Here is a 12389-nt window from a genome sequence, read left to right as displayed (position 1 = left end):
AACAAACTCACACACGCGCGCGCGCAGACAAACTGACTATATATATATATATATAAAGCTGAATGTCTCTGTGTGTGTCTGGTCACGATAGGCTCCTATATGATTGACTATTATAGAAAACTGATCACATATAATGATAGAAGATGTATCAAGACACAGGAATGGGTATTTTGATCTTGCATAATTATGATTCGTTAAAATTGTGTGGTCTACGTACGCGCCTGGTTCACAAAGTATGGAAATAAAAAATTAAAAAATTAAAAAAATACGTCTTACAGGTGTTTTCGATATAGATGTAAATAATAATACTTTAATAAGTATGTTTAAACTTAAATAGGGATGGTATAATAAAATTGGGGGTCTGCGTTCGCGCCTCGCCGCCATAGAATGTAAATAGGCACAAAGTTTAATAAAGACTTTTCATATCTATCTGCGTAAGTATACTTTGATAATTATGTTTCAGTTTGAAGAAATATGGTATAATAAAATTATGGGGTGTTCGTTCGCGCCTGACTTCCATAGAATGGAAATATGTCACAAAGTTTAATAAGGTTTTTTTTAATATAGATCCACAAAATATTATGATAAGTGTTTCAGTGTGAACAGGTATGGTATAATAAATTATGGTGTTTATCTATTTTATTTTTACTTACATCATATTTTGCTGTGGTTTGATACCATTATTTCCATACTTTGTGGATTAGGCGCGAACACAGACCCCACAATTTTAATGAACCACCGTTCTGCCAGATCAAACATACCCATTTCTGTGTCTCGATACATCTTCTATCATTATATACAATCAGTTTCTTCAAATAGTAACTGTATAGAAGCCTATTCGTGACCAGACACACACACACACACAGATTCAGCTTTATATATATATATATATATATATATATATATATATATATATATATATAGCTTAGTGAGTTAGAAGAAAAAAGTGATCTCAATTCTGTAAGAGGGGACTTATCGGGACAATATAAAGCTCAATAAGTATCATTGGAGATTATATATGAGAACAATAGGAATGGGAAATGAAGTCACAAAAACTTTATATGCGTATACATGTTTCTGCAGCGCCTCTTTTAGGAGATCCTACATTATCACGCTGTGGGATCTCTGAAAAGACGTACTGTTGAAGCATGATATCCACATGTGTAGCTAAAAATCCCACAGCCTGATGATGTAGGATCTCCTAAAAGAGGCGCTGCAGAAACATGTATGCACATATAAAATCGTGTATGAAAATTGACAGGATTTCGTAGTTCAGTGGTAAAACGCCCAGCTACAGACTGTGAAATCATGGTTTCGAGCCTTGCCAAATACGTTTAGCTCAACGATTTGACCTTTGAGAACTCTACCAAACTCCTCCGACAATTTTGGGTCTACACATTTGAAATTTTAGATATGGGTTCCTTGGATATGGATCTTACTTAATAACTTGATTTGAGCCCAAGCCAGGAAATGTTAAGGGGTCAAACTTTTAAAAAAAAATGACCGCTTTTTTTTTTGCTCAACATACACCTCCAAATACCCGGGCAACGCCGGGCAACGCCGGGCACCCATGCTAGTATATCTATTAAAATGAACGTGTCTGTGTGTCTGTATGTCTGTCTGTGTGCCTGTGTGTCTGTGTGTCTGTCTGTCTGTGTACATTTCCCTACGCAATAACTCTGTCAATTTTAAGTCTACCGACTCGAAATTTGACATAAAGGGTATTGAGAGTTGGGAAAATCTTTGTGATCAGTTTTCGGTCAGACATTTGGCTGTTAAGGGGTCAAAGTTGAACGATTTGACTTTTGAGAACTCTACCAAACTCCTTGCATCAGACCATCTACTTGTGCTGTGATAAAACTTCTCAAATCCACTTCTGATATTGGGCTTTATAAGGTATTAACTTTGTTCAAAATTGGACTGTTCCTTTTTTTAATCGGATTTTTCTATTATCTATTAAGGATTTTCGATACTTATCAGAGGCATCCTGGTACAAAACGTATCCAAGAACCAACCTAAACACAATGAGTATATTTTTGTGAAATATCATAAAAATCGGTCCAGGTGTTTCAGAGTTTGTAGGGAACAAACTCACACACACACACACACACACACACACACACACACGCTCGCGCAGACAAACTGCCTATATATATATATATATATATATATAAAGCTGAACGTCTCTGTGTGTGTCTGGTCACGAATAGGCTCATATATGATTGACTATTATAGAAAACTGATCACATATAATGATAGAAGATGTATCGAGACACAGGAATGGGTATTTTGATCTGGCATAATTATAATTCATTAAAATTGTGTGGTCTACGTACGCGCCTGGTCCACAAAGTATGGAAATAAAAAATTAAAAAATTAAAAAAATTATGTTTACAAGTGTTTTTGATATAGATGTACATAATAATACTTTAATAAGTATGTTTTAACTTAAATAGGGATGGTATAATAAAATTGTGGGGTCTGCGTTCGCGCCTGGCCGCCATAGAATGGAAATAGGCACAAACTTTAATAAAGACATTTCGTATCCATCTGCGTAAGTATACTTTGATAATTATGTTGAAGAAATTCGAAGCTATCTCTTCACACCCCTTCCTTTTTATAACCTATCATACTTTCATCAATCAGAGTCCATTTTCTGTAGGCTGTTTTTGAATTTGGGGGTATCAAAGCCAAAAGCAAAATATGACGAAAGTAAAAATAAAATAGATAAACACCATAATTTATTATACCATGCCTGTTCACACTGAAACACTTATCAAAATATTTTGTGGATCTATATTAAAATACTTTGCTAAACTTTGTGACATATTTCCATTCTATGAAGGTCAGGATCGAACGAACACCCCATAATTTTATCATACCATATTTCTCCAAACTTAAACATAATTATCAAAGTATACTTACGCAGATAGATATGAAAAGTCTTTATTAAACTTTGTGCCTATTTCCATTCGATGGAAGCCAGGCGCGAACGCAGACTCCCCAATTTTATTATACCGTCCCTATTTAAGTTAAAAACATACTTATCAAAGTATTCTTATGTACATCTATATCAAAAACACTTGTAAACATTTTTGTTTTTAATTGTTAAATTTTTTATTTCCATACTTTGTGGATTAGACGCGAACGTAGAGCCCACAATTTTAAGGAACAACCGTTTTGCCAGATCAAACATACCCATTCCTTTGTCTCGATACATCTTCTATCATTATATATAATCAGTTTCTTAAAATAGTCAACCATATAGAAGCCTATTCGTGACCAGACACACACACACATACCTACACACACAGATATTCAGCTTTATATATATATATATATATATATATATATATATATATATATATATATATATATATAGCTTAGTGCGTTAGAAGAAAAGAGTGATCTCAATTCTACAAGAGGAAGCTTATCGGGACAGTATAAAGCTCAATAAGTATCATTGGAGCTTATATATGAGAACAATAGGAATGGGAAATGAAGTCACATTGGTCGTTAGCTGGTAAAAATACTAAGGGTTCAAAAACTGAAAAAAAATGGAATTGACAAAGGTAAATAGACTTCATAATTCAGCTTATCTTTCCAACGAGCCTCTATTTTTTAAATTTTGGTAAATAGTCGCTGAGATCTGGAACTTATAATATTGCCAAAAAAGGTGGTATATCTATTATTGACCTAGCAAGAACAGAGGAGACAACCAAGCACCCCCCCACCAAAAAAAAAACAAACAAACATGAAACAAATAAAACAAAACACTAAGCAAAATGAATCCCAAAGCAGCAAAACTAAAGCTGGCTTGCCATGACACTATATATACAAATATATATACAAATGTAGGCAAATTTTGGCATATTTTATTGGCTTGAAAATATAGGTTCTTTTTAACAATTTTCACAAAATTTCAACCTTCAAATTATAACCTTCAAAAAGCCGCCAATTTTCATGTAGTTTCGTCTCATAGAACCAAAGATATGAGCATTTCAATATTCATTTCGGCTACCAGTTTATATATATATATATATATATATATATATATATATATATATATATATATATGTGTGTGTGTGTGTGTGTGTGTGTGTGTGTGTGTGTACCATCTTTTTAGCAATTTTATTAGTCCTAAATCTCAGCGACTACTGACCGGAATTTAACGAATGTACTAATTTTTATATTTAAACCTTAGAAGCTCTTTTTTACCAGATTAAAACGTTTTCCACGTGTATGAATACTCTATATATACCAAATTTCAAGTGATTCGATGAGTATATAGGTGTAGAATTATTCTCACACACATTCTCACTTTTATAGATATATAGATGTGTGTGTGTGTGTGTGTGTGTGTGTGTGTGTGTGTGTGTGTGTGTGTGTGTGTGTGTGTGTGTGAAAATGTTGCTTTCAAATCATAAATTCCTTCGGCAATTTCCGGGACAGATGCAGGATTTTCTGTCCATACTTGGAACTGCCCCCATAAGAAGTGAAAGCACCTAAGTACCCATTCCTTACAAGAAGCCAGATTTGAAAAACTTTGGCAAATCGGATACAGCTTTCCAGTGAATCCTTTCTTTCTAATAATCATTCGTCAGGTATAAGATCATTACCTGTTAGGTGATGGCTCCCAAATTGCCCTAAGTCGTCCGAATTGGCTTTCCTGAATTAAGTGCTATTCTGGACGGTTGGTTCCATGATCACCGTTGACCATAAAAAATCCATCTACGCAAGTTTGTGTTGCCGCTTGGTTGAGAGGCAATCAAATAACAGTGATATTGAGGACAAACAAAAGAATTAAAGAGAATAAGGATTGAAGTAGTGGGGTGGATTACTTCATTTGTAAATAAATCGAAAACTGAAATGAAACGAGGCAAAAAGCATAAATGTACATCTATATATCTCTATCTCTACTATTATATAAAATTCACTTTGTGTGTGTGAGTTCCTTCCTTATAAGTTCCGAAATGGCTGGGCCTATCTTTTGAAAATTTCACACAAAGATAATTTATATGTCTGGCAGTGTTCTTAGATATGCTTAGTTCAGAAATTCATCCGATAAGCATCGAAAATCGAAAAAAAAAATCCCATCTCAAAAATAGTATTTCTCTTATAGATAAAAAGAAAAATTTTTACATGGGAATATTTTACGTTATACCGGCCAGTGTTACGTAAAATATTCCCTTGTAAAAATTCTTCTTTAACAGAAGGAAGACTATGTTTAAGATCGTCAAGCCCTATATCAGTTGAAGTAATATTGTAAACAAACACAGACGGAATTTGCTGAACGACATTATCATTATTATTTTCTTTATGTTTTGTTTTTATTTATTTATACTTTTATTTTTGCGATTTAGTCCACCGGGCAAATTATTCCTCGTAATATATAATAATCAACAGAGGATTGATTCTATAATAATACATACGCAATCTGCATAAATTAAAATATCATGTGTAAGCAACGCTGGACGGCTAGATAGTTATTAATATTACGTTTAATACTTCTGCCTAAAAAAAACAACCAACTTAATATCCAGTCTTTTAAATCATATGAGCGAAGTCATTGTTAAAAGCAGTCTAAATTGTGTGAAAAATGTGTTTTCAGGTCAAATTTTAGCGAAATCTTTATTACAGAATATAAAAAAATTTAATCTATATATCTATAATAGTGAGAGTGTGTGTGAGGACACTTCTCCACCTATATACTCAACGAATTTTAAATTTACAGACTTTAAATTTGATATAAAGAGTATTCAGACACGTGGAAAAAATTTCTATCGGTTTTCATCCGGAAAAGGAGCTGCTAAGGAGTAAAAATTGAAAAAATGGTAGGTGGGGGTCGTCGGATTTTTATCTCTTTGTCAACTGTTACACGTATGCGCATGCGTGAAACGTCCATACGACAGATTCCTTATGTTAAAAATAAGTAGATTTGTAAACACTCTTTAAAGATCGTGTCACGGTAGCATACTTTTTGCCACTGTCTTGGTTTTTTTTTTTTTTCGAAGTTTTGGTTTCGATCTCAGCTTGCGTATATATTTTTTTTACTTACAAAAAGTGAACTGTTCAGAAAAAAAACATAATACTCGCATGCACATGTCTCAGATTCTTTCCTTTGCTTTTTTTTTTTTTGCTTCAAATTTATAAGGAATTTCACATTACGTTTAATACATACGGTATTTCTGCTTATAATAAATAAGAAATCGGCATTAATTAAAAATTTACGTATTTTACGACCGGGCAACGCCGGGCTTTTTTTTTTGTTTGTTTTTTTAGTAACGTAATAAAACTTGTATTATTTGTATTCTCCAGACTACTGTTCTAATTTTTTAATGTTATTTTCATAAACGTTTCGGTTGATGTGACCTTTGACCTTCTTCAAGTGTATGTTGTGAAGCTTTCTGTTGAACCCGAGAATCTTTCTGTCAACCTCGGGAATCTGCACGGAATTGTTTATCCGTAGGTCAGTTGATAAATTACTTGGTAAAAATTTCAGTTGTAAAAGTTACACTTTTCTCAAAGTTGTCGGTTTAAGACTCAGTGGCGTAGGGGAGGTGCGACACGCAAAACACAATTGCGATTTGCTAAGAACTTCTACTCAGTCATGGCTAATGGAACGAGAACATACTACCTTCCCGGGGACCAAATAAAGAGTTCTGTTCGAAATTCTGTGCGGATTCCTGCGTTCGACAGAAAGATTCCTGAGTTCAGCAAGACACACCTGAAGAATTTCGTTTACATCGAGTGAAATGTTGTAAAAAATAACACTCAAGATGAGAACAGTAGTCCGAAGAATCCAAACGATATGAATAATTGTCATCGCAAAAATTCATGCATATAATTATAAAACTCTCTACTTACGTAGATATGTCGATGATATTTTATTCTAACTGATAATAATGAGCAAATACACAAAACACCAGGACTTTTGCTTTGAAAACAAAATCCTTTCTTAAATTAAACGTAGTTAATAAAATCCTATTCCTTATCGATTCCTCTAATAACACGTTCAACAGTTTTACTTTTAAAAACGAATCAGCTTAAATTTTAGTCTTTTAAATTACTAGAGCGAATGGGCACATCGCTACAAAATAGCCATTGTTAAAACCTACTAAGCCATGCAAAACTAATCGCTTTCACAACAAAACACTAAAACAATGAATTATGAAATATAAAACAAATCTTTATTAATAATGAATTCTCTAATTATGTCGTGGATAACCAATGACATTAATGATTTGAAACTTAAAAAAATAATACTACGACAAATAAGAACAATATTTAACATTACAAATCAAACTATATAAACCTATACTATCATAATGCGATGCAACTAAACTTTAGATTACAAGAAAAAGCAATAAAAATATTCTACACAAATACATAATTCCAATTGACCGTGATAATAAAATTAAGAAAATTAAGATCCAAAATTTTATAATAAAAAAAACAACTCTCCCACAAACTATAAAATATTAGACAAAACTAATGTTTTAATTTATTTTATTTTTATTTCGGACTATTATTCTCATCTTTATATATTAAGAAAGATGAGAATAATAGTCCGAAATAAACATAAAATAAATTAATACATATAATGCTCATCTCAAAAATGAATTCCAATTAAGGAATAATATATAAAACGAATGTTATTTATAAGCTTAAATTTCCTTTGGGAGAATGTATCTCCCATAACAATAATTGGTTTTACAAACAATAGATAATCCCGCCGTCTTGCCATGCACCTTGTAAATAAACTCTAGCTCAATTTACTAACATTTACAAAAGGCACAACTGTCATCGGCTTTTGATTTAAGGCAAATTTATTTACTAATACAAAAATAATAAAATTCGACATTATTATAAACTGTAACAAAATATAAAAATGCCTAACGTGATACAATTTTATTCTGTGGCGTTAATTCTGGTGTCAGGAAATTTAAATTGTTGACGACTTGCAGGAAAAATTGAGTGTTTGTATTTTTTTTTTTTTTACATTTAACTTACTTCACATGCATGCTCTTTGCTGCCATCTAAAAATTCTCTTTTTTTTAACTCCAGCTTATCTGCGTAGTTATGTTTATCGCCTCAATATGTTCTGAAGGAAAATTGAAAACGTTTGTATTACATATGGGAAATACATTATATATATATATATATATATATATATATATATATATATATATATATATATATATATTTCTGTAGAAATATTTTCTTATTATATATCAATCCTTATTTAAGAAGCGCAATGTAATTACAGAGCAATATAGAGAATAAATGTCAAAAAGTTATATTCCAAAAATCACGGTGTTGCCATCTTATAATTTATTACTTTAATTCAGTTGATTTATACAATTCTTGACAGTATCTGCTTCATAACGCAAAATCAATCACTAAATTATTATATCAATCAGTGAATCTATTATGCCCTTAAATCCGAAAATTATCCGAAATGATCAATCGTTTTTTGTTTAGCTTAGTTTAGTTTAGTATATACAAACATGTATAATAGTTTATAATTTGTTGATATTATTTTCATAAGTATGCATACACAAATTAGAATTAATAAATTTACTAATTGTTAAATAGAACATTTTGGTAGAAGATTCATAAATTAATTAAAATTGTTTGTACGAATAGTTACGTTTAATGACTTGTTTGATAGAAATTCAATATGGCGTAATGGAAAAATATAAAGATATCTGCAGCTTCCCTTCCAATTTTCGGATTTTTACCATGTCAAATCACATTTCAATTCCTTTTGACGGATTGATTGTTCTATTTCTTCTGATGAGTTAAGGGCATAATAGATTCACTGATTGATATAACATAGCTCTATTACATATTAAGTATTGTTAAAGTAAATACTGAAAATCGATATATAAAATACGATAGTTGCTTTAAAAGTAATTCCTCCTATTTTTTATTCCGTCCGAATGGGTCAGAGGATATTGCAAACTGCATTTTCGTGATGACTTAATTTATGCATTCATGACCTGGAAATTCCATCTCTCTATTGCAGATATAGAAAGCAAGCCATATCTTGGACGTGTGTCAGAAACAATGATGCGTCGTTGCATACCTCCACGCAGAAATAAATTGAGCCGGTCAACATTCGTCAGCACTTGTGGGATCGATTAAAAAGCCGATGCAATTGACAGGACCAAAAGAACCACCGATGTCAGTGTCAGTACGAAACCAAATGTGACAGACTCTTAGACCGCATCATCAGAGCATAAATGGTAGTCGATGAACGGGCACCACTCACGCTCCTCAGCAAAAAAGTTCAAGACGTAGACATCTGCGGGCAAAGTGATGTGCATCGTCTTCTAGAACCGGAAGGCCGTAATTCTCCTGGATTTCTTGAAATCGAGGTTGACTAACAGCTCTGACCGTTACATTGAAACGTTTACATAGCTGAAGGACCAGATTGCTCGTGAAAGAGAAAAATTAATCATTCCGTTTGCAAGATAAGAACGTCAGGTCACACACAAGTTTAAATATCACGGGATATGTGACAAGCTCGACTGAACACTGCTGTCTCACCCAATGTATAGTCCCGACCTGACATCATTAGCCTTCCACGCCGTAATCGTAGCCGTGAAAAATAGACCGTCAGGTAGGCATCAGAGCTCTCGTTCATCGCTGAATGGTGATGATTCTTTGCAAAAATTCTGGGGCATCAACTGTCTTTCGTTTTAATGGTACCGCTTTTGTCTTCGTAGCACTTTAACATTTTGAAGTTTTGGAACGACTCCCGTAATATATCTCCTTATAAAATTTCATGTGGATATATAAAATAATAGTATAACTGTAAAGTTCACCTTTTTCTTGAACTGACGTCGGTATTAAAAGCCTACTTTTTCTATTAAAAAATTATTAAAACGAACTTCTTAACATACTCGGCTATCACTGTGCAAGCGACTTCATGAAGTTAACTTTGCATACTCTTTGAAAAACGGATGTTTGCTAATTAATTATTCATTATTATGGTTTCTTATTAGATAAATGGTTTTATTTAACAACTATGCTTAATTCTATTTATGCAGTTTCTAATCACTAAGTACCTATAATCATAATACTATCGTATATATAAAATTACAATATGTATATATATACATATATATATGTGTGTGTGTTTGTGTGTGTGTGTGTGTATGCGTGTGCGTGTGTGTGTGTATAAACTACATATATAATCACGAAATATACCCAATCAGTTTGTTTATATATATTTATTTATTTAGTTTGTTTATATATATATATATATATATATATATATATATATATATATATATATATATATATATATATATATATATATATATATACTAGCTGGAAACCCGGCGTTGCCCGATCGTATAATACGCTTAAACATGATATTTTACTTTATGTAGATTGTGTATGTATTATTATTATATTATTATTATTATATTATTATCAATCTCCGCAAAAAAAATAAATAAATAAAAATAATGATGATAATGTTGTCCATCACATTTCGTATGTGTTTGTTTACAATATTACGTCAGCTGATATTTGGGTTTAATGATGAATGCCCATTGAAAAGTCACTTCTAATTAATGTTTACTTTTAAAGTGTGCAAACGAAAAAATGATTTGCAGCGATTTTAAATGATGCGTCTTCTTTTATCGTAAATTGAATTCATTAAAAAGAAAAAATACAATCAAAATGGTAAGTTACACCCGGGCTTGATCAGAGAGATCATTCAATCTGTAATCGAATGCTCTACCACTTGTATCGCTGGGGTCATATTGGAGAGACATACATCGGGTACATTTTAAAGAGGGATGGGGACATGCAATACACGATGAGAGGGGGATAGAAGAGAGAAGAGGACATTTATACAGTTCTGTAAATGTTTCTTCTTAACACACATATTGTAGAGAGGGGAGAGTTATCCGTTCTTTAACACCGGAGAGAAGACAGAGTCATTACTTATGATGGAGAGACACATTACTTAGGATGGCGAGGGAACAATGTTCATTATAACGATGAGTGGACACAATGTTCATATAAAGGATGTTTCACATTACCTTTAATTGTTGAAGAATGACACAACACGAAGACGCAGTTACAAAATATGATTTGTTCTTTTATTACATTCGACCGGTCGCAATGATTATCACATCCAAGAATTCAAGTCGACTATATGATTAAAACATTCTCCCTCGCTTCCAAAGCTCTAACTGGACTCTCGACTCTCTCTCGACCCGGCTCTCCTGTCTATCTCAAACTAGCAAACTATATTGAGAATTCATTTCTCCATGACGTCATACGTGTGTCTGGCCACGTGCTCGGTCCCGTGGCCTAAACATGCGTTAGTTCGGCACGTTTCCAAACCAGTTTTGCAGACAATGAATATCTCTAACCTATTTTTTCGACCTAATTTATTTTTCAACATATTTACATTTGCTATTGTTCGTTCTTCTAACTGACCTTATTTTAATTCAGTTTTCATAAAAAGAATTGAACAATCAAAATTCCTTTTACACAAACATATCTGCTATTTTATATTAATTTGAATAATGCGAATTCCTTCTTGAATCTATTTCCGAACCATGCCTACAAGGTTCGAACCTCGGTCTATCTAATCTCATTTTTACTTATTTAATGTTTTTCTTACTTACAAGAAAAGGGAAACCTTTCTAATAAGACCACTGAGCTATATTTCCCGATGACAATAAATCGTGTTTTTAACAAGAAATGATTTGCTGAGATTTTATTATTTCTCTTGGCCGGTGTAACATAAAACATTGACTATTTTTAAGATCAAATGTTTTAGACTTTCGATACTTATCGGATGAATTTCTGTATAAAACATATCTAAGAATATTACAGTTGTGTGAAATTTGCAAAATATAGGCTCAGCCGTTTTGGAACCTATAAAGAAGAAACTCCTACTCTCTCTCACACACACACACACACACATACACACACAGTGACTTTTTTATATGATTTTAGCTGTAGAAACATGTATATATATATACATGTTTCTACAGCTAAATTGTAATTTTCACTTTATATATATATATATATATATATATATATATATATATATATATATATATATATCAGTACATACAGGTATTTCAATATATCAGTTTATAAATGGGAAATTACATTAAAGAATACTGTGAATAGAAAATCTCAACAAGTAATATTGAAAACCATGACTATATAACAACAAACATTAGGGAAACTATCTTTATATCATTAATTAAAATTTAAATAATAGAGTAAGAATGAATAATAATACAAGTTAATTCAATATTGTAATATTGTTTGAACGGAACATCACTGCCTTCTAGGTGTAGCTAGCCACGAGAGATTTAACAGCTAGACGTAATGAGGTGTGATTA

Source organism: Euprymna scolopes, chromosome 2 (assembly GCF_053919585.1).
Source record: "Euprymna scolopes isolate OS-2025 chromosome 2, ASM5391958v1, whole genome shotgun sequence".
NCBI classification, from domain to species: domain Eukaryota; kingdom Metazoa; phylum Mollusca; class Cephalopoda; order Sepiida; family Sepiolidae; genus Euprymna; species Euprymna scolopes.
Note: the sequence above shows the minus strand (reverse complement) of the source record.